General features: G+C 44.7%; 1 protein-coding gene across 1 annotated transcript in view; it reads left to right on the top strand.

Annotated features, from left to right (window-relative positions):
• The window catches only part of TSHZ2 (teashirt zinc finger homeobox 2), a 218,767-nt gene that overhangs the window by 163,420 nt on the left and 30,396 nt on the right, over positions 1 to 24,951 (top strand). The gene's annotated exons all lie outside the window — the stretch shown is intronic.

The following is a 24,951-nucleotide window of genomic DNA, read 5'->3' as shown; positions in this document are numbered from 1 at the left end:
ACAGAGCTGGGCAGGGCAGCAGAACATGTGAGAGATAAACAGAATAAACAACCTGGAAACCAGCACAGACCAATTCTGGCTTCTGCTTTGGCAGGGGGCTGACAGACAGAGACTTTCTACAATTTAGGGATCATCAATACCTCAGATTCCAGCATTTGGGATCTTTTTGGGATCTTTGGGCCAGGAATCAGCTCCAGGACTCTCCCTGAGCTCCAGCTGGAATTGCTGCTGTGTTTTGGTGCTGAGCACAGCAGCAGCTGCAGGTGCATCCCATGCAGGGGCTCTGGCAATCAGCATCCCAGCTCTTATTAGGAAGCAGAGGATTTTCCTTAAACTCTGATTAACCAATTATGTTTGTCCTGATTTGAATTCTTCTGTCATCTCCCTCACCACGGGGCAGAGCAGTTTACTGAATTTAAAGAGGACTGCCACAGTTGCGTAAATGAATGAGATGTTTTCTTAAAATAATTATTTATAGATGTAAATCTCTACCTGGATCTCAGAAACCCTTCCCAGCTCTGCCTCCAGCTCCTGCAGTGGCATCTCTCTTGTCACATGGAGCCAGATGGGAAAATCCCAGGAGCAGAGGCCACCTCTCCCTTCCTTTTCCTTAATCCATGAGGTGGCTGCAAGGTTGAGGACAAGAGGATGTTTTTCTGCCAGGGACACAACAAATCCAAGAGGTTTCTCTCTAATAGAAGCTACATTTGAGGCACTCTGTTTAATTTCAGGCAGTCCATTTGGTGTTATATGAAATTAAGGTAGAAAATCAGGTTTAAGGTAGAAAATTAAGGTTCTGTTTAAAAGTACATTTTCAGTCCAAACAAATATTGTCATATAATGATATTCCTGGAAATTTCTGGTGCTCAGTTGCTGTTCGGCATTATGGGTTCAGTTAGTTTTGAAGGACAAAACCTTCAGTTGTCAACATCCTAATGAAATAAAAACCTGTAATGTGAAACAAAACATTAAATTCATGGCATTTCCTGTACACTTCTAAATGACCAAAACAAGTTTTTATTGATTGTTTTTTCAGATTTGGAAAAAAATAAAGGAAAAAATCTAATTACAACAATTAAATATTCCAGATTAATTCCTAAATTACCTAGAAGAGATATGAACATTTGTAAATGTACAGCAGTAAATTGTTCATGTGACAAAAGAGCTCCTAAGAAGGACTCATACCTTTCCATACCTTTCACTTCTCTCTTTTCAGTATAAAATGTATTTTCCATTTTGTCTGGCTTTTAAACTGATTTTCCCAGCTTGGGACTGGAGTAAATTAAAGTGTACGAGGCCAATGCTGTGGCAAAGTTTGCTGCTGCCTGGTTACACCTGCAAGTGAGGCCCCTGTGGACATATTTATATTTAATATTTTGCCATTTAAGGGAATCTTTAGATGGACAAAATGCCCCAGCTCCTCCTTCCAAAAATAATCCATTAATATCCATCCTTCACCAGGACAGGTGGCAGCTTTGGTTTAATTTTATATTTTCAACAGCAAGGAACTCTGATTCCAATGTGCATTAAAGGTGGAAAACTATTTTTTTGAGGGTTCCTGGTTGAAACTTATTTTAGCTTTTCATTTTTCCTCCCATGGTGACGGAAAGTTGAAATAAATGAGCTGGATTCAGCATTCAATTATGTTAATTTACAGCCCTCCAACCCCAGCAGTCGTGCTGACATATAAATGATGAAGCAGAGCATATGATCAGATCCCTGGTACTACAAAAGAAGTGTTTAGCCAAGGGTGAGCAAAGATTTTGGAGCCCAGGAGTGTCCAGATGGGAAATGCAGTTTGCCCACAGACCCCAGAAATTGCTCTGTCAAGGTACTTAATGATGATTTCTGGTTTTAACACTGAATTCACATCTTGAAGAAAAGTTTTTTTAGGTGTTTAAAAAAACAACCAACAAGACAATCCCACTGTGAGGTAAATCTATACATTTAATTTTGGGACAAACAGGACAATTACTGTTTCTTTTTCATTTTCAAGAACTTTATTTTTTATTTTTGAGCCAGATGATAGTGCTAATAATTAGGATACTGAATGGAATGTCCACAGCTATACTCAGATCCCATTTATCCCAGAACTCCTGTTCCTGTGTTGACCAAAGCCGTGCCATGCCCAGCTGTGCTGGGATTAGAGAAGCTGAGGCGGTCACACAAAGGAAGATGAGAGATGCTGCTACCAGGGGGCTGCGTTGGGGCAGAGCCCATTCTTTGTCTGTGCCTTGAATTTTCTTGGGGTTCTTGAGAAGCCTGAGAGCAGATTTTTATAAGAGGAGGGCGAGAAGTGCTGGGATCAAGGGAGAGCAGCCAAAACCATCTCAGAGTCTGGGAGCTGTGCAAGCAGAGCGCCCCTGCCCTGCCCTGGGGCACTGCCCTGGCACAGACTCAGCACCTGCACGTCATCCCCACCACTGCCAGAACTCAAAATGTCCCTCAGACATTTTTGGATGTTCCGGGCCCAGGTCAGAAGCGTTTGAGACCCTGGCAGGCAGCTGCAAACAGCTGTGATTTTGGGTTTGAGCCATGGAATGATTGACCAACCTTGCAGGAAGAACAAGAAGTCACAAAAGTTTAGATATTAGAGTAGAAGTGGTCACAAAGTAGAGGGAAGAATTTTTGAGTGCTGTACAGGGGGTTTTGGTTTTGTACATGGGGGTCAGAGGGTTTAAGATGGATTTGGGATTTGGGCCTGCCCTGTCCTCCCTCTTTCTCCTTCCTTACCTCCATGTTCTTGGTGATGTTGGCACTCACAGATTGGTTTAGAGTAGAAAAGCACCATTTAATATAGGTAATAGGCATTGGGAAAAACTGTAACCATGTAACACGTAATGTACCATATAAAAGATAGAAAATCACCATTTAATATAGGTAATAGGCATTGGGAAAAACTGCAAACATGTAACATGTAATGTACCATATGAAAGATAGAAAATCACCATTTAATATAGGTAATAGGCATTGGGGAAAACTGTAACATGTAACACGTAATGTACCATATAAAAGACAGCAGCAGCCCTGGCGGGGAGAGAAGAAGCAGTCGGGGTCAGAGAGGATGTCAGGGTGTGTGTGTGCCTCTGCCTGAGCTGTGAGCAAACCACAGCAGCCCCAGGAGAAAATCTTTTAGATAACTTGCAATAAACTGCCCTGAGACCAAACACCAGAGACTGCTGAGCCTTTCTTTGGAAGCTCCGGTTGGAGGAGAGACTTTTCCAGCACACGGAGCCACCCCGACCTAGGGTGGTCTTCGGCACACCACAACCTCACAGCTGGAGGGGTTGCTCCAGGAAAGCTTTTTTCCAGGAGAAAAAGGAGATTTCAGGAGGCTGAGCAGGGCTGTCCCACACGTGTGACCCCTCGCAGGCCGTGCTCAGTCCTGGCTCTGAGCTGCTGAGCAGCACGAGCAGCATCCCAGAGCCCGCTTGCTCCGGGCCCAGAGCTGTGCTTTCAAGTGATAAAAATCTCTTTTTTCCAGCTCCAGTGCAAACAGAGATTCAGAGAGCTGCAAGGCCAGCCAAGTGTGCTGAAGGAGACTCTGGCTCCTGCTCACTCACTGGCATTTTCTGACTCCACTGGAACCTGTTGGATTCAAATCAGCCCTGGGGGCACTGCAAGCTCCAGTGTGCATCTTTGGGGAGGAGATTTGGCAACTTCCAATTCTCAGGGAGGATTTATAAAAGCTGCAATAAACCAAAGAAAAGCTCATTAAAAACATGCTGAATTTATTTTTTTTTTTCCTTAGTCCCACTAACCCTTTTCTCAGTCCTCTGCTGTTTAAAATGCCAGCACAGAGCTGGAGTTTGTAGGCAGGGAGAGAACCATGGAGATGTTCATGGACAGTGGGAGATTTCTGTACAAGAACTCAGGTGGGCACCCAGGTGCCTGTTCTACCTCTGTACCAATAAATGGGAGGGTCTGCACATCCCTGTGCCACGTGTGCCACATTCCATGGGCACAGAGCCTCTGTACAGATAAAATTTGTTTCTCACAACTCATTTTGGAACAATTTTTTGGGCTGCACATCGTGGCAGACTCAGGGTGCTGCTCTGTAAGTACAAATATCGTGACAGGGTGATTTGCACCACATCCTTGGGAGCAACAAAAGGAAAGGTGGAGGTGCCATAAAGTCAGTTTGTAAAGTGAGGGTATTTTGTAATTTCTAAAGGGCTTAAAACCAAGTTCTAGGGGATGAGGCACGGTTTGTTTGGTTCTTTCATGCCCGTCCCTGTTGTCACCCGTGGCAGTAAGACAGCAAAAGGTTGTGGAGATGAAGGGAGCCCAAGGACAGGAACTTCTGGCCTTTAAAAGCTGCCCGTGTGCTGGAGGGCTCTGCAAGGCGCTGCCCCTTCCTTCCAGAGCAAACTGCAAATCTGTTTTCTAAACTCAGGCAAGGAAATCCAGGTGAGGAGATTTTACAAATCTTGGCTGTCTGTAACTCTCCCCCAGCCATGGGCCCCAGGAGAGCACAGGAGGATCCAAGCAAGCCACCAGAAAGTTGGTTGTTTTCTCATGTTTTAGCAAGTGTGTAATTTCTTTTAATTCTCCATGAACCTGACATCTGATAGGACATCTAATAAAGCCCATAAGTAGTGTTTTATGAAGCTCCACTTCCCTCCTAAGCTCACCAGGGATCATTCTTCTCTTTGAAAAACAGCTCATCATTAGGAATCAAAGATGTTTGATATACAAAATAATTTCCCAAATTAGGGTTTGTCAAATGTAGGTTTGCAAATCTCTGCTTATTTTTTTTTTCCATCCTTTCCTTTCTCTCCCTTGCTCTCCCCTTTAGGTTGATTATATCTTGGAACTAGAAGCAAAATAAAATTCTTCCACCCTTTCCCCTCCTTCCATCCCTCCCGGTGCCTTTCCTTATCTCACCCCTCCTCTCTCCATGGCTCAGTCCCACCTGAGCAGTGCCTGCAGGGCACTTCCATCCAGGATTTATTGAGTGCCAGCCCCCCTGGCAGTGCCCACAGGACACCCCGAGGTGCCCAGGGCTGCTGGCAGGGTGGGCACGGGGCTGGAGCCCAGGGAGAGGGGGCTGCCGCCGGCGCTCCCTCCCGGAGTGCCAGCAAACAGTTAACGGTTTAATACTTTACAAAAAAGTCAAGACAGACTTGTGATTCTTGATGTTAATGAAGGTGTCACACATTGTCTAGAGAAAGTTGTGCCTGGCAATCTTCCTTTTTTCGGATGCCTACACCACTGACATTTCATCTCGCATTCAAAGAGCACTACCTTAATGAAATGCATAATTAACATATTCTAATTGTGCTGAGCGCTGTGATGATTTTGACAGAACTCACTTTCCATGTCTAATTTGATGCTAATTTAATCTGTTCCTCTCCCGCTGACATGACCTTTCTTGATTGAGTTTCACTGAGGAAATTTTTTGATGGATTGATTTATCAGCATTGCGGAGACAACAAAGGCTCAGGGAGCACGGCAGAGCCGGGTGGGAACGGCCTCCAACGCCTGCACACCCTGAACTCCCCAGCTCCAGTGGCCTCCTTCCAGAGCTGCCTGTCTCCTCTTCTGATGGAATTTGAGAAATGTGACATCTGCGTGCGGGGCTGCTCTCGCTGAGAAGCGCAGTAAATATCTCACTGTGCCCGGAGTCTCCTGCAGGAAACTTCTCCTCTCCTGCTCTGCTGGTGCTGAGCAGGGCACTGCCCACCAGAGCAGAGTTCTGGGCCATTTCATCAACCTGGGTGTTGGAATCTGATGTTTTGATGATCCCAAAATTGTAGAAAGTCTCTGTCTGTCAGCCCTCTGCCAAAGCAGAAGCCATAATTGGTCTGTGCTGGTTTCCAGGTTGTTTATTCTGTTTATCTCTCACATGTTCTGCTGCCCTGCCCAGCTCTGTCCTGCAGGGCAGCGTGTGGGGCTCTGCCCTCAGTGGGATGTGACAAACATTAAATACCAGAAACTCCCTGGGCTGCATTTACAAGAACGTGCCAATATCTGTCACCTACGTTGGACAGTGTGTCCCCAGCCTGAACCAACAGAAAAATGCCAACACCACAGTGAGACATGGAGGGCATGAAGAAGGAGAAAAAGGACAAGGCACACCCAATTTCCTCCATCTTGTCCCCTTTGGACCCCTCATCTAGAATCCTAAAATTTTACTTTTGCACCCGTGCCACACTTAATTATTACTGATATCAAACCCTCAGAGCTGGTAATTGATCCTGTAAGATTGAAAACTCTTTTCCATGGCCAGAGATCACAGCCAGTGTCTCTGGGGGCTCTGTCCAGGGGGTTCTGACCCCTGCCAGGGTCCCAGACCTGCCAGCAGCCAGAGGGAAGCCCTGGATTCCCACACCTGGGCTGTGCTGGCCAACAGCAAAATGAAAAGTGCAGAGAAATGGGCTTGTAGGAGGTGTCCAGGGTGTAACTTACATTTTGGAGGTTCCTTCACCCAACTTTGTCCGATGCGTCCTGGTGGCTGTGTGTGTTTGACATCCGTGTGCAGTTATAACATGATCTGTGCAGCTATAGAAACATCATTTATGGCTTGTGTGTATATATGAGTACACCCTCATTCAAGCACGGGAGAGGAGGTTTAATAATCGTCCCAATGTTGTGAAATATATTAACTTTATCTCCCAGCCTGTGGGAACACGCTGCTCTGAGAAAACCTCGGGGGAAACAGCAAATTTTTTGTTTGCTCCACAAGAGAGGAAATTTAGGAAGAAATTCTTCCCTGTGAAGGTGGGGAGGCCCTGGCACGGGGTGCCCATGCCTGGAAATGTCCAAGGCCACGTTGGACAGAGCTTGGAGCACCCTGGATAGTGGAAATTGTCCCTACCCATGGCAGGGTGGCACTGGGTGGGCTTTAAGGCCTCTCCCAGCCCAAAGTATTTTCCGATTATATGGAAACTTGGAATGTTATATGGAATAGCTACCTATTTATGTGTAATTATATGAATACCTATTATTATGGAATTATTTATATGGAATATATACCTAATTATACGGAATCTGTACGTATTGCTTTGTATTGTGACAGCTTTTTGCTCCCCTCATAGTGTACCTGCCTGATTATCCAGGGATTTGTATCCCAAAAAAGGTCCTTCCTGACCCTCCCAGGGATCTCTTCCATGCCCTGAAGCACCAGATTTAACTTTGCCTGTTCCACTGCAGCTGCTGCTGGTCACAAACTCTGCGTTCCTTGCACTGCCTCAGCACGTGTGTTTTTGTTGCTTTGGGAAAAGCAGAGATAGCATCTCACTTTAGAGAGCATAATAATATCTAATTGACAGCATTGTTGAGATGAATTTTATAAACAGCAGTGACATTAAAACAAAAAAAGGAAAATTAAGAATTTATGTTTCAACTTGCTACAGATTTAAGAAGTTAAGACACACATGTTCACTTTCTTGAGGAGTTGATGGAATAGTTTAGTTTTAAAAATGACTTCTTGATGTAAGTCCCAGATTTTCTTATCAGTGTTTAGCTACACTGAGCAAACAGTAGATGCTTGAGGAGAAGGGCAAAGGCAGCCCACAGAGCAGAGGGATTCTCCCACTGGGGCTGGGACCTGCTCCTGCCCTTGCATCTCCAGTGAGTCCAGGGAGCTGCTTCAAGAGGGGCTCCCCAGCACAAAGGAAAGCCCAGCAGAGCAGGGGTTAAACCCCCAGGACCCCTGGGTGCTTCTCTCCCCACCCTGCAGCCCCACCTCCACAAGCAGGGCAGAACCAAGGGTCCCCCCTCCTCTGACGGGCAAACTGAAGCTTGAGCCTGCCCCAGCTGGAGCTGGACTGGTGGATGCCAGGACATCCCTCCCTGCCACACCGGGCCCGAGTCTGGGTCTCAAGTGGATGTTTGGTTTGGGTTTTGTTTGGCATTTTTCACGTGGGGGGTTTTTTAATTTTGGGGGAAAAAACTCATTTTGCAACAGAGTCCTTCCTGTCTGATTTCAGCTCTTTGCCAGAGGACAGGCCAATCCTGATTAATTCACAGATCCCCTGCTCGCTCTCTCTCCTCAAAAAAAAAAAAAAAATAGAAGGCACTTGTATCCATTCTGGCTAAGTCTGTTGGGCAGCTGCATCCCAAAATGTGTAAACCACGTTATAACTGTGAAACTATGAGTCATTCAGTGTTATTTACCATTGATACTGGCAGGCAGCCTGATCTGTTCCTGTAATTATGTCTCTGTCTCTACCAGGGAGATCAAAAGTACAGAAATTCCAAGTAATAGGAGTACAACTATATCAGTGGGGTGAAACTGAGCATCTGGATCAGAGAAAGAGATATTGAGTGCACAGTGTTGCAGGAGATCAAAGAGGGAACTAAATCTAATAAAACAGTAATAATTGGTAAGCTCGCTTCCAACATATGGAACATCAGAATTTGGTATTAAAATGTTATTTCTGAAGAACTTTAAAAAATTGGAACAGATAGTTTGAGGACATACAAGACTTGTGTGCATTCTGCTCTAGGCTCAGTATTTCTGAAAAGAAATCAGATGCCTTCATCCATATTTAGGAAACTAATTTAAGAACAATTAAAAAAAAAAAAAAAAAAGAATCCTGAAGAAATTTTACCCAGATACTCTCATCTGTGGTCACCTGGATGCTTCTGGTTATTTTCCTGATGAACCCAGTTGGAAAGAAGGGAGTGGAATTGAGTTTGCAGCCATGCCTGTTCATCAAATGCTCTTTTTCATTAGAACAGTTCACTTCAATAAAATCCTGGGCACGTTTGATAAGACAGTATTCAAGGAACAAAGCTGTTAGGAAATGACTTGCTCATAAGTTCCAGCAATAATTTTTGGCCTTAGAATATTACTTGGTGTTTTTCATTGTCAGTGGAAAATGAAAATGTAGCATTTCAATTGTGAGCCATTAGGAATGGAGCGAGGCCCCCTGTTCTGTGCACTTCATCTACAAATTGCACCAGAATACTTGGGTGAACTTTTGATCTGCCAGCACTCACAGGGGAAAAAAACAACAACATTCCCAGAAAATGCCCATTAATTTGAATGATTGAATATTCAAGGAGAAGGTTTCTCCTTATCAAGGTTTCTACAGAAGGAAAGTGAGAATTAGTAAAATGTGCTTAATATAAATAGAACCTGAGTGCTGCATGAAGGGAAGGTTTTAGCACTCAAGGCTTTGCAGATGGGTGCATCTTCTTGCAAAATGGCTGAGGACAGGAATGTTTGGAGCACGGAAAGGGAACATTTCAGCTATAGATATAGATAGATGCAGTGAGTCATCCTTGTTGTAACTGCATCTGTATTCCCGAATCTCTATTGTTCAGGTTCGCCTCTGATGGAGCTATAAAAGCCAGGATTTATATCTGTGGAAAGGTTATTTAGCACGTAGGCTTTGCACAATATGGTTTGTGAGAGAACAAGTGTGGAAAGACATCCTGGGAGTTGGATAAAATACTGGCTGAAATAGAAACAGAACCGTGCCATGGTTTGTGAGGGACTCTTTGCTGTGGTGCTGTTTGCAGGAGTCTTTGGTATTGTCTATTTTCTGATCAGCTCTCTGACACCTCAGGAATGATAGTTATGACTCACATAACCTCGATTCTTCTTCTGAGAGAACATCATAGGAAATATTTCCCCAGTAGCCTTGAGGGATCTCTGGTAAAGCAGAGTTTGTGGCTTCATCAGGTGATGGGCTCATCAAATATTAACGCATTTGCATTCTTCTTTCTTCCAAACCTGAAAAAGCTTTTGGGAAAACCAGTTTGGCCTTGAATCTGCTCAGGTCTGTCCTTTATTTGGGCCTGTTTTGAAGGATTAACTCACAGCTCTTTATTCATGGCAAAGAATGAACCCCAGTAAGACGATAAGGGATTGTGTGAGCAGCATACTGGGGCTTGAATTAAGAATTCGACCCCACATCGATAAAAACGAGCTGTAAATGTACATTCTGCACAGCCCCTGGACTTCAAAAGCAAAGGGAGCAGCTGTCTGGCTCCACCATCGTGTCACCATCCCCAAGAAGTGCCACTTTTGAGAAACCCACAACCATACACATGTATATTTACAGAAATATAACATAACATACACTCAGTTCCACTCCCAGCTACGGAATCAACAACCAAACAAACAAACGAAAACTTGCAGGGCAGAAATATCTGCAGCAAGCCTTTTTTCTGAGGAAATATTATTGAGGTGCTGAACAACATTTGATCACTTGCAACCCTTTCAACTGACGTTCTATTATTCACATGTCTCTTTCATTATGCAACAGATGGTGAGTCCTGTCGCTGATTTTTTTCTTCAGATTCACAAAACTTCAATGGATCGTAATATGACCCTAAAAATGAGTAGAAAAAGAGAATGCTTGTTAAGGTTTTATCTTTGATAATAATCCATTGACAGAGAATAGCAGCTGACCTCCTATAAACCAAAAAAAGACACATTTGCCTTACTTTATGAAGAGCATTTGTCTAAAACATTTGACTGAGCTGCAGAATGTGGCCTTCAGCTGAAATGAAAGATGGTCCTTCTGTTGCTACACAAAGCCATATTTGCTGCTGCAAAGTGCAAAAGGATAGGCTGACAAATTGATAGTATGTCAGGAGCAAACCCGTCCTCGTCTTCACAAACATCTGCATATTTGTGAAGCTTCTGACCGAGAAATATTTTATTTAGAGGCTTCATTTGGCAAATTTAAGATAGTCACCATGTTGAGGTCTAAACATTGTTAGGAATGTCTTTAAATACAATCTCTCTGTCTGCTTTCTGGCCACTTATTAATAGACATTTCTCAGAGCTAAAAGATGGGGGTAGCCTTGGAGCAATTAAAAGCTATGCTCCATATGCCTTTGATGTTTTTTTATCTCATTCTAGACTGGCTAGATCCTGAATTATTATGCCATGAGTTATTAGATTGGAGAGTTTGCAGTAGTAAGTTAAATAATAAAATGCTGATATGTTACTCCTCCTCCTTCTAGACTGAAGTAACTTGCAAACACAGAGCTCAGGCTGGCAGAGCCCTGCATTCCTGGGGAGCCAAAATCCCTCAAACATTCACCTCCAGCTCCCCAGGTGGGTCTTCTCCTCTCCATGCCATGAGGTGTGAGGCTGAAACGGACCCCCTTTGGGGTGAAAAGTCCCGTGGGGTGGTCTGAGATGGGTCATTTGTGCCTTTAACCTCTAAGAACTTCATCCAGGTCCTTTAGTGTGAGGCTCTGTCTGCAACAGGAGAGCAGAAAAACCTTCAGTGGGGTATTCAGAGCTTTCCTCCTTTAGTTCCAGGGGAAACCTGAGCTGTTAAATTCATTGGAACAACACTGGTACTTCAGCCTATAGAAATATTGTAATTAAGAGCTGAGAACCTGGAGACTTATTTTGTAGAATGTCACTAATATCAATAATAGAAAATATTTTATCTGGGAATCATTTATTCTTTTGCATCTTGTTTTCTCTGATGATAAGAGTTGCAGGAATCCAATATCTGCTCAAGTTTAGGTTCTTGTCCTGTAAAAAGATGCATGAACAAACTCAGATTGAGCTGTTTGTTTGTCTTTTAAATCAAATTCCTGGCTGAATCAAGCCAAACCAAGATATGAAATATTTTTTAACTCTGTTTGCCTGCTCTAAGGCATAACCTAATTGATAACACAATATCATACTTCTGCAGTGAGGAAAAGTTAATAGACCAGCTCCTCTCTGCTATAAGCCAGCATAAAGCTTTTCCAATTTAACCAGCTAAGCATCTCCTTGAACACACATATTTTTGGCAGGCCTGGCTCTTTAGACACTATCATAAGTTGGTCTTTCACATTTTTGCAGAAAGTCTTTCAGGCTCTGCCTCCCCGAGTTAGGCAAGCACGGAGGAATCGACACGAGCCGAACTAAACAAAAAGCTCAGCCCCAGTGCCTGCTTCTTGCCAAGAACAGTGCCCCAGAACTCGAGCACTGCTGTGTTTACTGGCCCTTTCATAACACTGTCAGCATCGAGGAGTTGGTAAATAGAGAACTCATCCAGGAGGCTGTCAAATCCTTCTGCACTGCTGCACAGCCCACGATGATATGCTAACTCTCTCCCGTTTTGCCAGGCAGCCTGACTTTCCAGGCTGGGTCAGGAACGAATGACACTTTTGCAGTAGGCTGTCCTTCAGGGGAAACGATGCTCTCCACTGATTTTCCCTCAGCGTGGTGGTGCAAAGGGAGCTATGGGAGGTTTGGAATTCTGCACTCGTTAAGGATCCCCAAGTCTTCTCATAGCATCACCTCCTACTCGCTGCTAATCCTCGGTCACACTTTAATATTTCTCATTCATGTGCTCCAAGCTCTCTGCAAACACTGCTGAGCCCAGCCAGTGCTGCTGCTGGTGCCACAGTCACCTTCCAGGGAGCTTCTGACAGCACACAGAGCCCTGGGGCCGGGGCAGGGAGTGGGCAGAGCTCAGGTGGGAGAGCCCAGGGCATCAGGGCATCCCTCTGCTGCCCTGGCAGGGGTCAGAACCCCCCCGGACAGAGCCCCCAGAGACACTGTCTGTGATCTCTGTCCATGGAAAAGAGTTTTCAATCTCACAGGATCAATTACCAGCTCTGAGGGTTTGATATCAGTAATAATTAAGTGTGGCACGGGTGCAAAAGTAAAATTTTAGGATTCTAGATGAGGGATCCAAAGGGGACAAGCTGGAGGAAATTGGGTGTGCCTTGTCCTTTTTCTCCTTCTTCATGCCCTCCATGTCTCACTGTGGTGTTGGCATTTTTCTGTTGGTTCAGGCTGGGGACACACTGTCCAACGTAGGTGACAGATATTGGCACGTTATTGTAAATGCAGCCCAGGGAGTTTCTGGTATTTAATGTTTGTCACATCCCACTGAGGGCAGAGCCCCACACGCTGCCCTGCAGGACAGAGCTGGGCAGGGCAGCAGAACATGTGAGAGATCAACAGAATAAACAACCTGGAAACCATCACAGACCAATTCTGGCTTCTGCTTTGGCAGGGTGGCTGACAGACAGAGACTTTCTGCAATCTCAGAATCATCAATACTCAGATTCCAACACTCAGGGATGGGGATTTGGGTGGGATGAGGATGAGGAGCAGCCCCGGATCTGCTGCTGTGGGTGGGCACTCCCTCCCAGAGCCCAGGGTTTCCTTGGCAGCTGTTTTGGAGGTTGCTGTGGGACTGCAACTACAATTTCATTTCAGTGATCAAGCACACCAGAGCCAGATTTAATTTTTGTCCTGTGACTGTTGGCAAATTGGATCCAAATGACAAGGCAGGGTTTGTAGTCCGGCTCCAGGTCAGTGCTTGCATACAGTAAATGGTAATTTTTTTTGTCATATTACAAGAAAATCTCTCATATCCTTTAATACAAGAATATTAGAATCTGGGTAGGTGTTCTGCAGTGTTCAGGCAGTTTTTTGATCCGTTGACAGATTTGGGGTGTGATGCCTCATGATGGGCACTGTCAGCCTGCTGGACAGTTCAACAGATTCTGAGGAGGATTCTGTGACAAAAAGTGCATAAACCACAGTTTTAGTTCCCTGTTCCAAGTCTTCTCACTGATTCTCTCATCCTACATGTCAGGAGAAGTAGTGAGGTGCAGCATGAGTGACTGTGAATCATTTCCACAATTATGAAAAGGAAAAAGGAAAAAAAAAAGATAAAAAGAGGGACATGTATTGTGGCAGCCCAGGTGAATTTGACATTCCTGCAGATGTGCAATAACATAATCTGCTTCTTTTCCCGAGTTCCTCTCCTACAAGGCTTTGTTGGCATGATTAGCCTCCTTAGTAGCATCCTCCAGTGGGAATTCTGCAGAGATGAAATACAAAAACTGCTTTAAAATGATAAGTCACAAATAGGATCTGCCACAAGGCATTATAAACAAAACTAGACACAAGAGACTCATAAAAAAATTAAAGTCTAAAGTAACTGAGAAAAACCCCCAAATCTTCCTGCCTAAAATCTCGTTTGCACACCTGAGCTGTTTGTGCAGCTTCCAGGCTGCAAGAAGCACAAAGGCAGAAAAGGAGCAGTGAAGTGACCACCACAGTGACCATTGGTTTCAAACATTAATTCTGCACTTTTACACACCCACTAACAGGGAGAGTGTTCCCAGCTCTCTTTTGCCATGCTTGGAGTTTTTCTCCCTGCGTGTGTTGCTGAAAATTTGATCTTCTAATAAAAAGGGAGATGCTGGGGGGCAGGGGAATAATTGAACAGAGCATTTTCTGAAGTTTTAAGGGTTGTAATTGCCTAACTACTGATGATAGCTGGATAAAACTGATCAATGTATTGAACACACTACCAATAGCCCCAAGATCTGAGGGTGATAAATTTCTTCCTACACATTCATTTCATGATACTGCAGGCATGAGATTCTGACCTAAAAAAGTAGAACGATATTTCATCACACGTGGTCTCTTTTCAAATATTTTTTATTATATTTTTAGGCTTCTTTTTCAATCTTGGAAATTTTTTTATTATTGTTTTTATCTTGGCCATCTTTTTGCCCTTTTCAGAGCAAACAGATCTGAAGGGCATTAGAGACTTCACCTTCATCATATTCAAGTGGTTGGTTCAAATGAGAACTTCCTGACAGGAATTAAAGCTGATAAACTTCATTGTGAAGTTCTTCTTAGCACATTTTAAATTCCAATTCTAGATGCCCAACCTTGTCTGGTTAAATGAGTTTCAAATGAGTGTCAGGTGCTGTTGAGCCTTGAATCACTGTTCTTGCTGTGCTGAAGGAAAAGGCTGGACTGCACAGAGCATGTTAAACCACAGCAGGACTGGCCAGGAAACAACACTTCCATTTTCTGGAAAACTCTGGGATTTTGCACATTCATCATTTGTTTCTCATCAGTGTGGAAAGCCATGAAAAAAATTATAGTGGGGCACAGAATGCCAAGAAAAGGTAAAATGGCCCATAGTGAAATCTGGGAGGGTCATCCCAGCACTTTTATCCTGTGGTTTCAGCAGAGAGCTGAACCTCAGGCTGTTGTGGGTTTAGCACACTCTGTAATCAGTTCACTTGTGGTCTCTGGGCTGTGCTTTTGTCTGACCTGAAAATTGCAAATTGCACTGGCAATGTCCTCGAGGAGCAATGGACACATTTCCAGCAGCCAGGCTTTCTTTTGGAGAAGCACAATTGCAGTGGGCAGCGCTGGATGTCAGAAATGAAGACGCTGCAGTTCAGAGAAAGGCTTGTTATGGTGGTAACAAATACCTGAGGGAAGCATTGTCAATAAAACAGCCTGTGAGATATCCTGAGCCCACCGAGCAAGAACTGCTACATGAGTATAAAGTTAAAAATATTATTTGCTGTGCTTTGTAAAATTATGCATTGGATGGATCAGACTAGTTCAGGGACCTAAATTTTAGCTTAGACAAGAAAATTTGAGGTGTTGGTGTCAGATCTCTTTCTGTTGCTGGCACGTGGGGAAATTCCAGCTTTAAGCCCTTGGGTGTGCAGGAATTCCTTCGTGTAATGTGTCATCAGCACTGGATGCTGAACTCACCAAGGTTTTTGGGCCATGCACCAACCTCCAGCTTCAACCCAGAGTCCAGACAGCTGCACTGCCACCCCAAATTAAACCATCGGGGTGGTTTTCCTATTTATTTTCTGTGTCACTAAAGTACCTTTCTTCTTATCAGTAAGGTATGACCAAGTTTGTCTTTTGGAATTATTGTGTAAGGATTGAGGCATCGATTGCCATCTTACACAGAGCAGAAGCAACAGCAAAATTCTCTCACCTCCTTCCTTAAGGGAAAAGCATTTATTTCTCCATGGGCAGAGAAATCAGTTCATGTCAGATAAGTCATTTAGGAGTGGACAGCATCATGGAATATTACTTCCCCAATAATCCCTAAAGTTAAGAAAATAATGCCAGGGCCAAGCATAAATGGCTTTTTCTTCCTGTGATTTGGTTCTCAGATCCAACAGATTGCTCCCTATGTACAAGCACACACAAAATCTTCCAGGATGCAGCATCAGGCACCTCATCCCAGGGATTTCTGGAATGGTTTTCTGTCATGCCATGTGGAGGATTGCAGTCTGCTTACAGAAAAAAATAAAAAATAAAAAAGGAGCATTCCACTTTATTACTTAGCATTGAGAAAAACAAGTTTAATTGGCTTCTGCTGTGCTTTAATAACTAAAGAACAACAAAGGCATTTAGTCATTCACATAATTTCCTGTTTTTAAAGGATTTTAAATGCAACTCAGTGATTAACATTAAAAAGTAGCTACTGTGCAGACATAAGAACTACTTCATTTTTTAATTATATTTTAACAGGTATAGATTCAATGTTCTTGACATTTATAAGAGGTCCTTCATTTCCAGCAAAGTACCATGATGAAATTTCCACTCCCATGGCTTGATCACCCTCGTGTTCCTTCCTAGAGCTGCTCTGGCAGGCCAGGCACGGGTCCATAATATTGCACTAAATCAATATATTGCACTAACTGTTGCAATATATCCCCATCTATGGAGTGCAGTCATCAGAATAGAACCACACTAAAATCAAACTGAAATCTCTCTGCTTTGCCATTCATGGGGAGGAAAGGAAAGATGATGATGCCCTGGGTTGTTCCTACCTCTGGTGACCATATTTTGAAAAGCTGTTAAAGGCAGGAAATCCATGCCCAGCTCCAAGGAGCTCGGTGGGACACGAGCAGGAGCTGGGATGGAAGAAGGGCCTGGTGGGCAGAGACCAGGAGGTTTCAGAGGACAGTGAACAGCAAACCCTCGAGGATACAGCTCCTGTCAGCAGGCTCCAGACACGTCCCTTGCTGCCTTCTGTGTCACTGCAGAGTGACCATTTGGCACAGAGCAAGGAATTTGCCATTTAGACATCATTTTTGTTAGAAAATGCCCCATGCAGAGTGTGCCTGTGGGGCTCAGCCACACACAAACCTGCAGCAGCAGCTGCTGACAGCAAACCACGCTTATTTTGTGTCACACGAGCGCGGCTCGCGTGGGGTTTTTTGTTCTCACGAATCACAAGTTTCACTGGATGATTTCGCCGTGACTGATGCTCAGACACGGAGTGCAACCCGTTTGAAATTGCTGAGTGCCATTCTGTTCCTTGAACTTGGCCATCAGGGAGGGGGGAAGCGAGCCCTGCCCTTGTGTCACACTTTGTTTGGCGTGACGCATCCCCACAGGGCCGGACGCCGCCAGCCCTGGTGCCCACGGTTACATATCCACACATTAGGCAGAATTCCTGATTTTGGAGGATTGCTGCTGTTTTTCATCCTTCCCTGCCACTGACCCCTGCAGGTCTGGGCCTCCTAGAGGTATTTCATGACAGAAAGAGCTCACAAATGGTGCGAGATGCGTGTCATGGAAAGCTTGGCATCATATTTCTTGTGTGCGAAAAGGACAGCAAAAATCACCAAAATGGACTATAATAACTGATTCCATAGAGCTTCCAACTCCCTCAAGGCTGAAACATCTTGGGCCTTTCTGAAGAGAGGCATATATTTTGAAGAGAAAGGGGGAAGGAAATAATAAAAAAAAAAGCCTAATCTTCTGCTGATGTGGCCTTGGCAATCGAGGGAACTGACAAGGCTGTGTATTTGTAAAACAAGCTGCGCTAAGTATTTTTTCGGCCTCGTGTTTAGAAACACGCGGAGGGGGGCAAGAAGGAGGAAGGGGAGGGGGGGAAAAAAAAAAGAAAAGAATAAATATGGAAATCAAATGTAAAAACTTCTCGCGCTCACAACCGGCTTCCCGGAGGGAATTCCTGCCTCTGTTCTCTGCTCTTCCTCCACTCAGCAAAACAACTGCCAGTCATTAAGAGAGCCGCGGCGCGCTCGCTGTACAGTAATTGAACACCAATGGCCCACCCTCATTTGCATCCCCCAGCTCTTGATTGGCAGCTGTACATGAAATGCCAGATCAGTTGAAAGTATGTTGTGAGCTGGCACTAATGATCCAGTGGCTCCGGGGAAACCTGCCATATTGTAATTCGGCTATCAGGCATGAAAGAAATAATTCTAAGTGCCAGCAATGTGAAGCCGAATAAATGTTTCAGTGCTGCAGGTTGCCAAGGGTGACACTTCTGATTTAGTATAAACGAATGCCCCGTTGCCTTTGGGGTTGGGGGAGCTCGCAATGTATCTGAGATGTGTGTATAAAACATTAGTATTAGAAAATGGCTTCGGCACGGGATGGGAAACAGAGGCCTGGTCCCAGGCGGTGCGGGAATGTTTACAACTAATGACTGGATGAAAGGATTTTTCTACCTACTGTAATGACAGGCAAAATAGGATTTGCTTTCCCTGAGATGGAGAATAATGGCTATGTTAACTCTGCCTTTCCTTTTTCTTTCTCTCCCTAAATGAAATGCTCTTTTGTAAAGAAAATCACATCTATTTTCTTCTGTGTAGTGGAGGGAGCTTGCGGATTTAACTCCTTGGGAGCGCTGGGGTTTTGGAGGGAAGGAGGTGGATGAGGGTTTGTGGGTGGCCTCTCTGACCAGCCCCTCATCACCTGTCACAGATTTCGTGCCAGGGAAAGATTTTTTTAGTAGCGCTTATGCTCTTGATTAATGTTAAAATCTGTTGAGCGATGAAAGAAAAGGAGCTCAATGCCTTAAAAACGTAACACAGACAGTTTTTACTTTAATATTTCGGCTGCTGCACACTGGAATGTCACAAAAGGTGAGGGTGGAGGGACAGGTGTCTGCAGACACTCGAAAATGGGGAGGCAACATGTAGGAAGAAGCTGCTGCTCTCCTGTTGTGACTGTACACACACAGCTGCAGGGATTGTAAATGGAGCTAATTAATTGCATCTGCACATGGGATGGTGTTGGCTCTGCAGTAGCTGCAGGTACAAAAACCTGCCAGGAATTTGTTATCTTTTCTAGAACAAAATCCTTTGATGCTTTGGAGAACAGTGCACAAAGGTGTGTGGACAGTTTGAACCTCCTTCCTCTCCATGTCAGTTCACAGATAAGATAAACTTTGTTATCCACGCCCAGTCTGCCATGCAAATTGCCAATATCTCCAAACTTGGATCACTTTTATTAACCCCATCTTTAACTGCAGCAGGGTTATCTGAAAGCCTGGCTGGCAGAGGAAAAAAGCAGAGTGCTGCAGGAAATGAAATAATTTCTTAAAGTTGCAGCTAAGTAGAAAGCAAAAAGAAAAATATGAAAACAGCTAATTCAGCCTGGAAACGGTTAAATTCCTCCTTGCTGAGACCTCAACCTTTTCTGCAGTGTGTGTCATTTCACTGATTTGGTGTTTTCTTGTCCTACCTCTCTGTGGTCCCCTGTTTTATACTTTTTTAGTTCATTCTTTTGGCACTGAAGCCACCCCTGCTTTGTACCCAGCACAGGGACACCTCCCCATGGCCTGGAGCTCCAGGGTGCTCCGAGGGACACAGGTGATGAGAACATTGATTAATCCTCGTGGACAAAAGAGATCCTGGGCCCACAGCTGGGATCCCCTGGCACCTTGTGAGGTGTTGGGTGGTCTCAGCTCCCAGGTGCATCCATGAAAACTGAAGGCATTCAGCATCAGTAGGGTCCGATCCTGACTATTTTGTTCAGGCTTTCTTTGTTGCTATGGAGCCCCATGATGAGACACCATCTGTAGTTTGTGGTCAGTGGGGATGCAGGAAGAGAAATGACAAATTAGAAGCACAAGATGCTGTAAGATGAATGAACTACCTGGGAAGGAATGTGTGTCAGCCTGCAATTTATGAGGATAAAACATCAGAGCTGACAATCTATTATCAGACATCAGATGAAGCCTAAAATTTTGGATATAGATTTGAATAGCCCCAAACAGAGGCAGTAGATGGATTGGTAAGTTGATATTCGGGGATTTCATTTGGCCCCTCTTGAAAAAAAAAAAACAACAAATAGGGATTTCTTTCAAACCATGCTTCTTGATTTACTTTCAGATGTCAATCACTTGGCATCTTCAAAACTGTTTGGAAAAAGTATTTTGGTTCAGCTGCATCTCAGCATAATAATCCTTTCAGAAGTGTCTGCTCAGACACTGGATGTAATTCCTGATATTTTGGTGCTGTCCTGCATCACCTGTACCCACATGGATGAGGATTGTGTCCAGGTGGCTCCTCTGGAGGCTGAACAGCCCCAGCTGCCTCAGCCTTCCCTGGGCAGGGAGATGCTCCAGCCCTTCAGCATCTTTGTCACTGCTCCAGGAGCTCCAGGTCTCTCTTGTGTTGAGGAACCCAAAAGTGGCCAGAGCATTCCAAACCTCCCAGCCCTCTGGCTCAGCACACAGCAGGGTGGGAGTGACCTCAGGAACTGCTGGGGAAGCTCCCAGAAGGTTTCACCACAGCTGCAAACCAGAGGATTTGCTGGAAAAGATGAACTCTTCCTTTCAGTCGTGGTCTCACCAGATGCTGTCACACTCAGGTGCAGCTGAATGGCCAACCCAACACTATTTTTTAAAGGAATGCCCAGTCTGGGAAGCAGAAGGAAATTCTGTTGTTGTCTTTTATACAATCAATTAAAAAAAAAAAATCAGAAACTACCCAAAATGCCTGTCCAAGTCTTGCTAGGAAGGTTTTTGGCACCTCTAAGTTCTGCTGCTCATATTGCCCCTCTGCATCCCTGAGCACTCATCCGTGACTCAAAGATTTGCAAAATAACCAACATGTAACAGATGAATTATTTTCATGAGGATAATGAATGATGTATTTGTCTTTGTAACACACCAGCTCTGCTCCTGATTTTTGTAACAAGTCTCTTTCCTAATACAAATATCCCCAAAGCGAGTGAGATTATTTCAGTAATTTGAGAATGGAATGTATTCCATGGAAGTTAATAATATGGTGCTTCCCAGAAGTAAGACAAATATAAAGACCTACAAACCAAATGATAGCACTTTTATTTTTATAGATGAAAAATCCCAGGAAAAGCTTCTTTAAATTACCAAAATGCATGAAGAAATCCTTTGTAATAAAGGCAATAATTTATGCCGTAATGAAATTTGTCACATAGTTTATTTTGAGTTATTTAAAAGGATTAATTTTGTAGATGCAGGCTGATAGATCCACGGTGCCTCTCTGCAGGAATTGTGTTTTTTTCCAGAAGTGGATCAAAACCCCAGTGGGAGTGGGAGCAAAGAACCTGTCCTTACTCCAGCTGTCCCTGGTTGTAGTGGCAGTCGCACACAAGCCATGCAAAGTGGGTGGTCAAATGCATGCACAATTCTGCTTTGGGCAGTATCAGAAGTAATAAATGTGGTAAGGCAGAATAAATATGCAAAATATAGTACTTTAACCTAATAACATGACCACTTGCAAGCCTTAGCATAACACTGAAAATCACTAATGGAGCCCTGTGCAGATTTGCACGATACAAGCAGTCAAGAATCATGCATAATGGAACAGTGCAACAGCTAACAGCAGATTCACACAAGATAATTTAAACTTGTTTGTATGGAAATGAAGAACTGATCTTTGAAGTGGTCCTTAATGAGATTCTGCTTGATCCTCTCTGTATCCGGAGAAAGTCTTCCGTTTTCTTCTGCATCCGGCTCGTGTTGCTGGGGTGCACAAAAAGGACTTCTGTAAATCATTAATGCCAATTTGCATCTGCATTGTTAGGTGAGGACCCAGGGCTGCCACGTAGCCTTGCAAAATTGTTATTAAAAGTTCTCTGTGTTGGTAGTGCACCCCTGCACCAACAGTTGCCCAGCTCAGCGTTCCAGGTCAGCGTGGTGGGGTCTTGACCATACTTGATGCAAACAGATCCAAAGAGGTTGTAAAAAAATTGTATTTTGGATTTAAAATACAGGAGAGGTTGTAGCAAGGTGGGAGTTGGGCTCTGCTCCCCGGGAACAGGGACAGGAGGAGAGGGAACAGCTCAGGCTGGGCCAGGGGAGCTCAGGGTGCAACCAGCAGGAATTTCCCCATGGAAAGGGGGTCAGGAATTGGAATTGCCCAGGGAGGTTTGGATCCCCATCCCTGGGGGTGCCCAAGGCATTCCTGGAGGTGCCACTCAGAGCTGTGGGCTGGGGACAAGGTGGGGATCAGGAACAGCTTGGACTGGATGACCCTGGACGTCTTTTCCAAGCTCAGTGGTTGTATGATTCTGTGATCTCACTCATACGTTTTACAGCTATAAGTGCTAGGAATTTTGGTCTTTTTTGTCTTTTTTTAATGGACTTTTGCCTTCCCACTCCCACGCCTGGGCACTGCAGCATCCTGAATCGAACAGTGCAGTTTATTGCCAAAGCTGTAAACCCCCACTCTGAGAGGGCTGCGACGCTGTGCTCGTGCATCCTGGAATATCTTAAAGCACCACCAAGCTTCTGAGCAAACTCCCCCATAGCCCGTCAGGAAACACTGCTGAGTGATCAGCCTTCCCCAACCCTCTGCAGCTCTGAAAGCGTCCATCTGGCAAACGAGCCTTTGTTTGTGCTTTTGAAAGGCAGAGGGAAAACATTCCGTTGGTTTTTTCCTCTCTGTTTGTTTGTTTGCACAGCTCAGGAGATTAAGGACGACTTATTTAAAGTTAATGATTCTGTTCCCATGAGGGGAAAACACCTTTCTGTGAGCCACAGGTCCCCTCAGCTATTTTGGTCTCTGATGGGACATTTCTGCCTTCAAAGGAAGCAGCCACTGTAAATACCTTCAGATGACTGAGCCTCCCAACCTGCTGCTTGCTGTCTTCCAGAATTCCATTGGAAAAGGCAAATTCTCTGTCATGAGCAGAGGGGAAGGAGCAGGGTTTGTTGTGGTTCCATTGCAGGGGATCACATAAGGCCACGGTAAACCAAGATGCTCAGTGACTCTGGGAAGGGCAGCGTGGAAAAATCTTCCTGCCTTTAAGAGCTGCACAAAGCAGTGCACAGGACTTGCTCAGAGGCATAGGAATAGCTCCTGGATAATTCCCTGCTGGTGGGTCCATTCTTCAGCCAGGGTCACCCTGAAAGGCCTCCAGCTGCTCCAAACCCCTCTCAGCTCTCTTTTCTGGCCATTCTTGAGGGCTGGTGTGGGGAGATTTAACAAATATTCCTCGATTTAAAAGAGGTGTTTGATGGCTAAACATATGAACTGATGAAAAAAACCTGCTGGAAAGAATATTTGGCTTTCAGGAAGACACATTATCAGATCTGGAGCACCTTTGGCAGGAGCAGTGGGGATGCAGCACCCAGCAGGATCCTTTCTCCATGTTCCCATGGCATTAAATGATCCCTGTGTCCCTTTGGGATTCATCCCTGATTTCCTCAGCTTTGCTGTCACTGGTGCTTCCCCATCCTGGGATGAGCTCCATGGAAAACCTGCTGAGGATTCCTGGCTGAGATCCCTTTGTCTCTTCCACAAACAACAGGAACCAAACTTGTTGTCCCATGTTTGCTTGTGTATGGTAGAAGCTGTCCCAAGATTAGCTTAGTCCCATTTTCCAAGGTCACGAGAGAAACCTTTTCTAATGCTATTTAACTCCTATTTTGGCTTTACATGTAGGGTAAAAAAAAAGGTGTTATAATTTCTTGTAAGGCCAGATTTAAAAAAAACCAGAAATTTTATTTTTCTTATATGCATTTCAAGTGTTTCATTATATTAATTGTATAATCCTTGCAAAGTCAGTCAAAACAGCAGAAATTATTCAATCTGCTTAGGTTCTGGTGGGTTTATCATCTTTCCATCCACTGTTTTCTCATTTTAGAAGCACTTTGGAAGGTTGTGCGTTCCATCAACTATTTTTACGAGGCAGTTCCTCTTGGAGCTGCCACCTTTGCTCCTGGAAGGCTCAGCCAAGCTGGATCTTTCCTGTGCACACATCTTTCCATGGCCATGGACCATGGCCAGGGGCTCCAGGGCTCTCAGCCCTTTGGTGCAAACCCCAGCACCTCCCTGAGCAGCTGAAGGAGCTTCCAGGTGGGCAGAAATATCAGAGGCCTGAGAAGAAATTGTGGGGACTTTGTGCACATCTCTCTGTTGCTGTAAATGCCACCGATGTTTTCTTTCCTTTCCCGAGGCCCATTAGGATCTCTCTGCTTTGCTGTGTGCAGAATTTACACACCCAGCTCTCATTATTGCCTAAGGGGATCCTTGAAAGTTTTATAGCACCCCTATAGATTTGACAACATCCTGCATCTGATTAATTATTGTGTTTAATCGATGCCCTGAGCTCTGAATGGACACCCAGGACAGGCCCAGGCCTCAGAGGGAGATTTGGTGGCAGATTTGGATTTTGGCTGCTGTCCTAAATCATCCCACAGCCACTGCTCTCCTCAGCCCATCCTAGTAAGGAGCGACAGCCCAGCCCAGCCTTTCCTGTGCTTCTTCCCCAGCAGTGCCCCTGGCTCTGCTTTCAAAAGAAATCCACATCAAAAAACTTTCCCTCTGTCACAGACCCACAGGTAAATTAATGGTGTGTTCACCAGAAAGAATTATGCATTAATTTTTCTTCTGGATCTCCACATAAGCAGGAGGACTGAAAAGAAAATTGAGACGTCTGCTCTCCTCTTTTCTCAGGTTGAAGATGCTCATGGCTCTGTCTCATTAAGGCTGGGAGGTGTTAATGGGAGGTGTTAATATGTAAATCTGGTCCTAGCAAGGCTGGGGAGCAGGCTGTGGAATTCCAGCCTGGTTCCATACCTGTGGTGTGCCATCTCTGGCAGCACGAATGAGGAGGCTGAGGAGGTCCCATGCCCACCCCAGAGGCGTGGGAAAGGCCAAATTATGTTTTTAATTACTTCTTTCTCCTGGACTTGTAGAAAAGTAGGGTTTGTCCTCTTCTTCCAGGGAACAGGATGAGAGGGAGCAGCCTCAAGCTGTGCTAGGGAGGCTCAGGGTGGACATCAGGAGGAATTTCCCCATGGAAAGGGTGGTCAGGCCTTGGCAGGGGCTGCCCAGGGAGGTTTGGATCCCATCCCTGGAGGTGTCCCAGGAATTCCTGGAGGTGACACTCAGAGCTCTGGGCTGGGGGCAGGGTGGGCATGGGGAGCAGGTTGGACTCGACGGGCTGGGATTTAGGATGGAAATCATTTTCCATCCTAAATGATTGTGTGA

This window comes from Lonchura striata, chromosome 20 (genome assembly GCF_050655825.1).
Source record: "Lonchura striata isolate lonStrDom1 chromosome 20, ASM5065582v1, whole genome shotgun sequence".
Classification (NCBI taxonomy): domain Eukaryota; kingdom Metazoa; phylum Chordata; class Aves; order Passeriformes; family Estrildidae; genus Lonchura; species Lonchura striata.
Note: the sequence above shows the minus strand (reverse complement) of the source record. Positions and strands in the feature narration are given on the sequence as shown.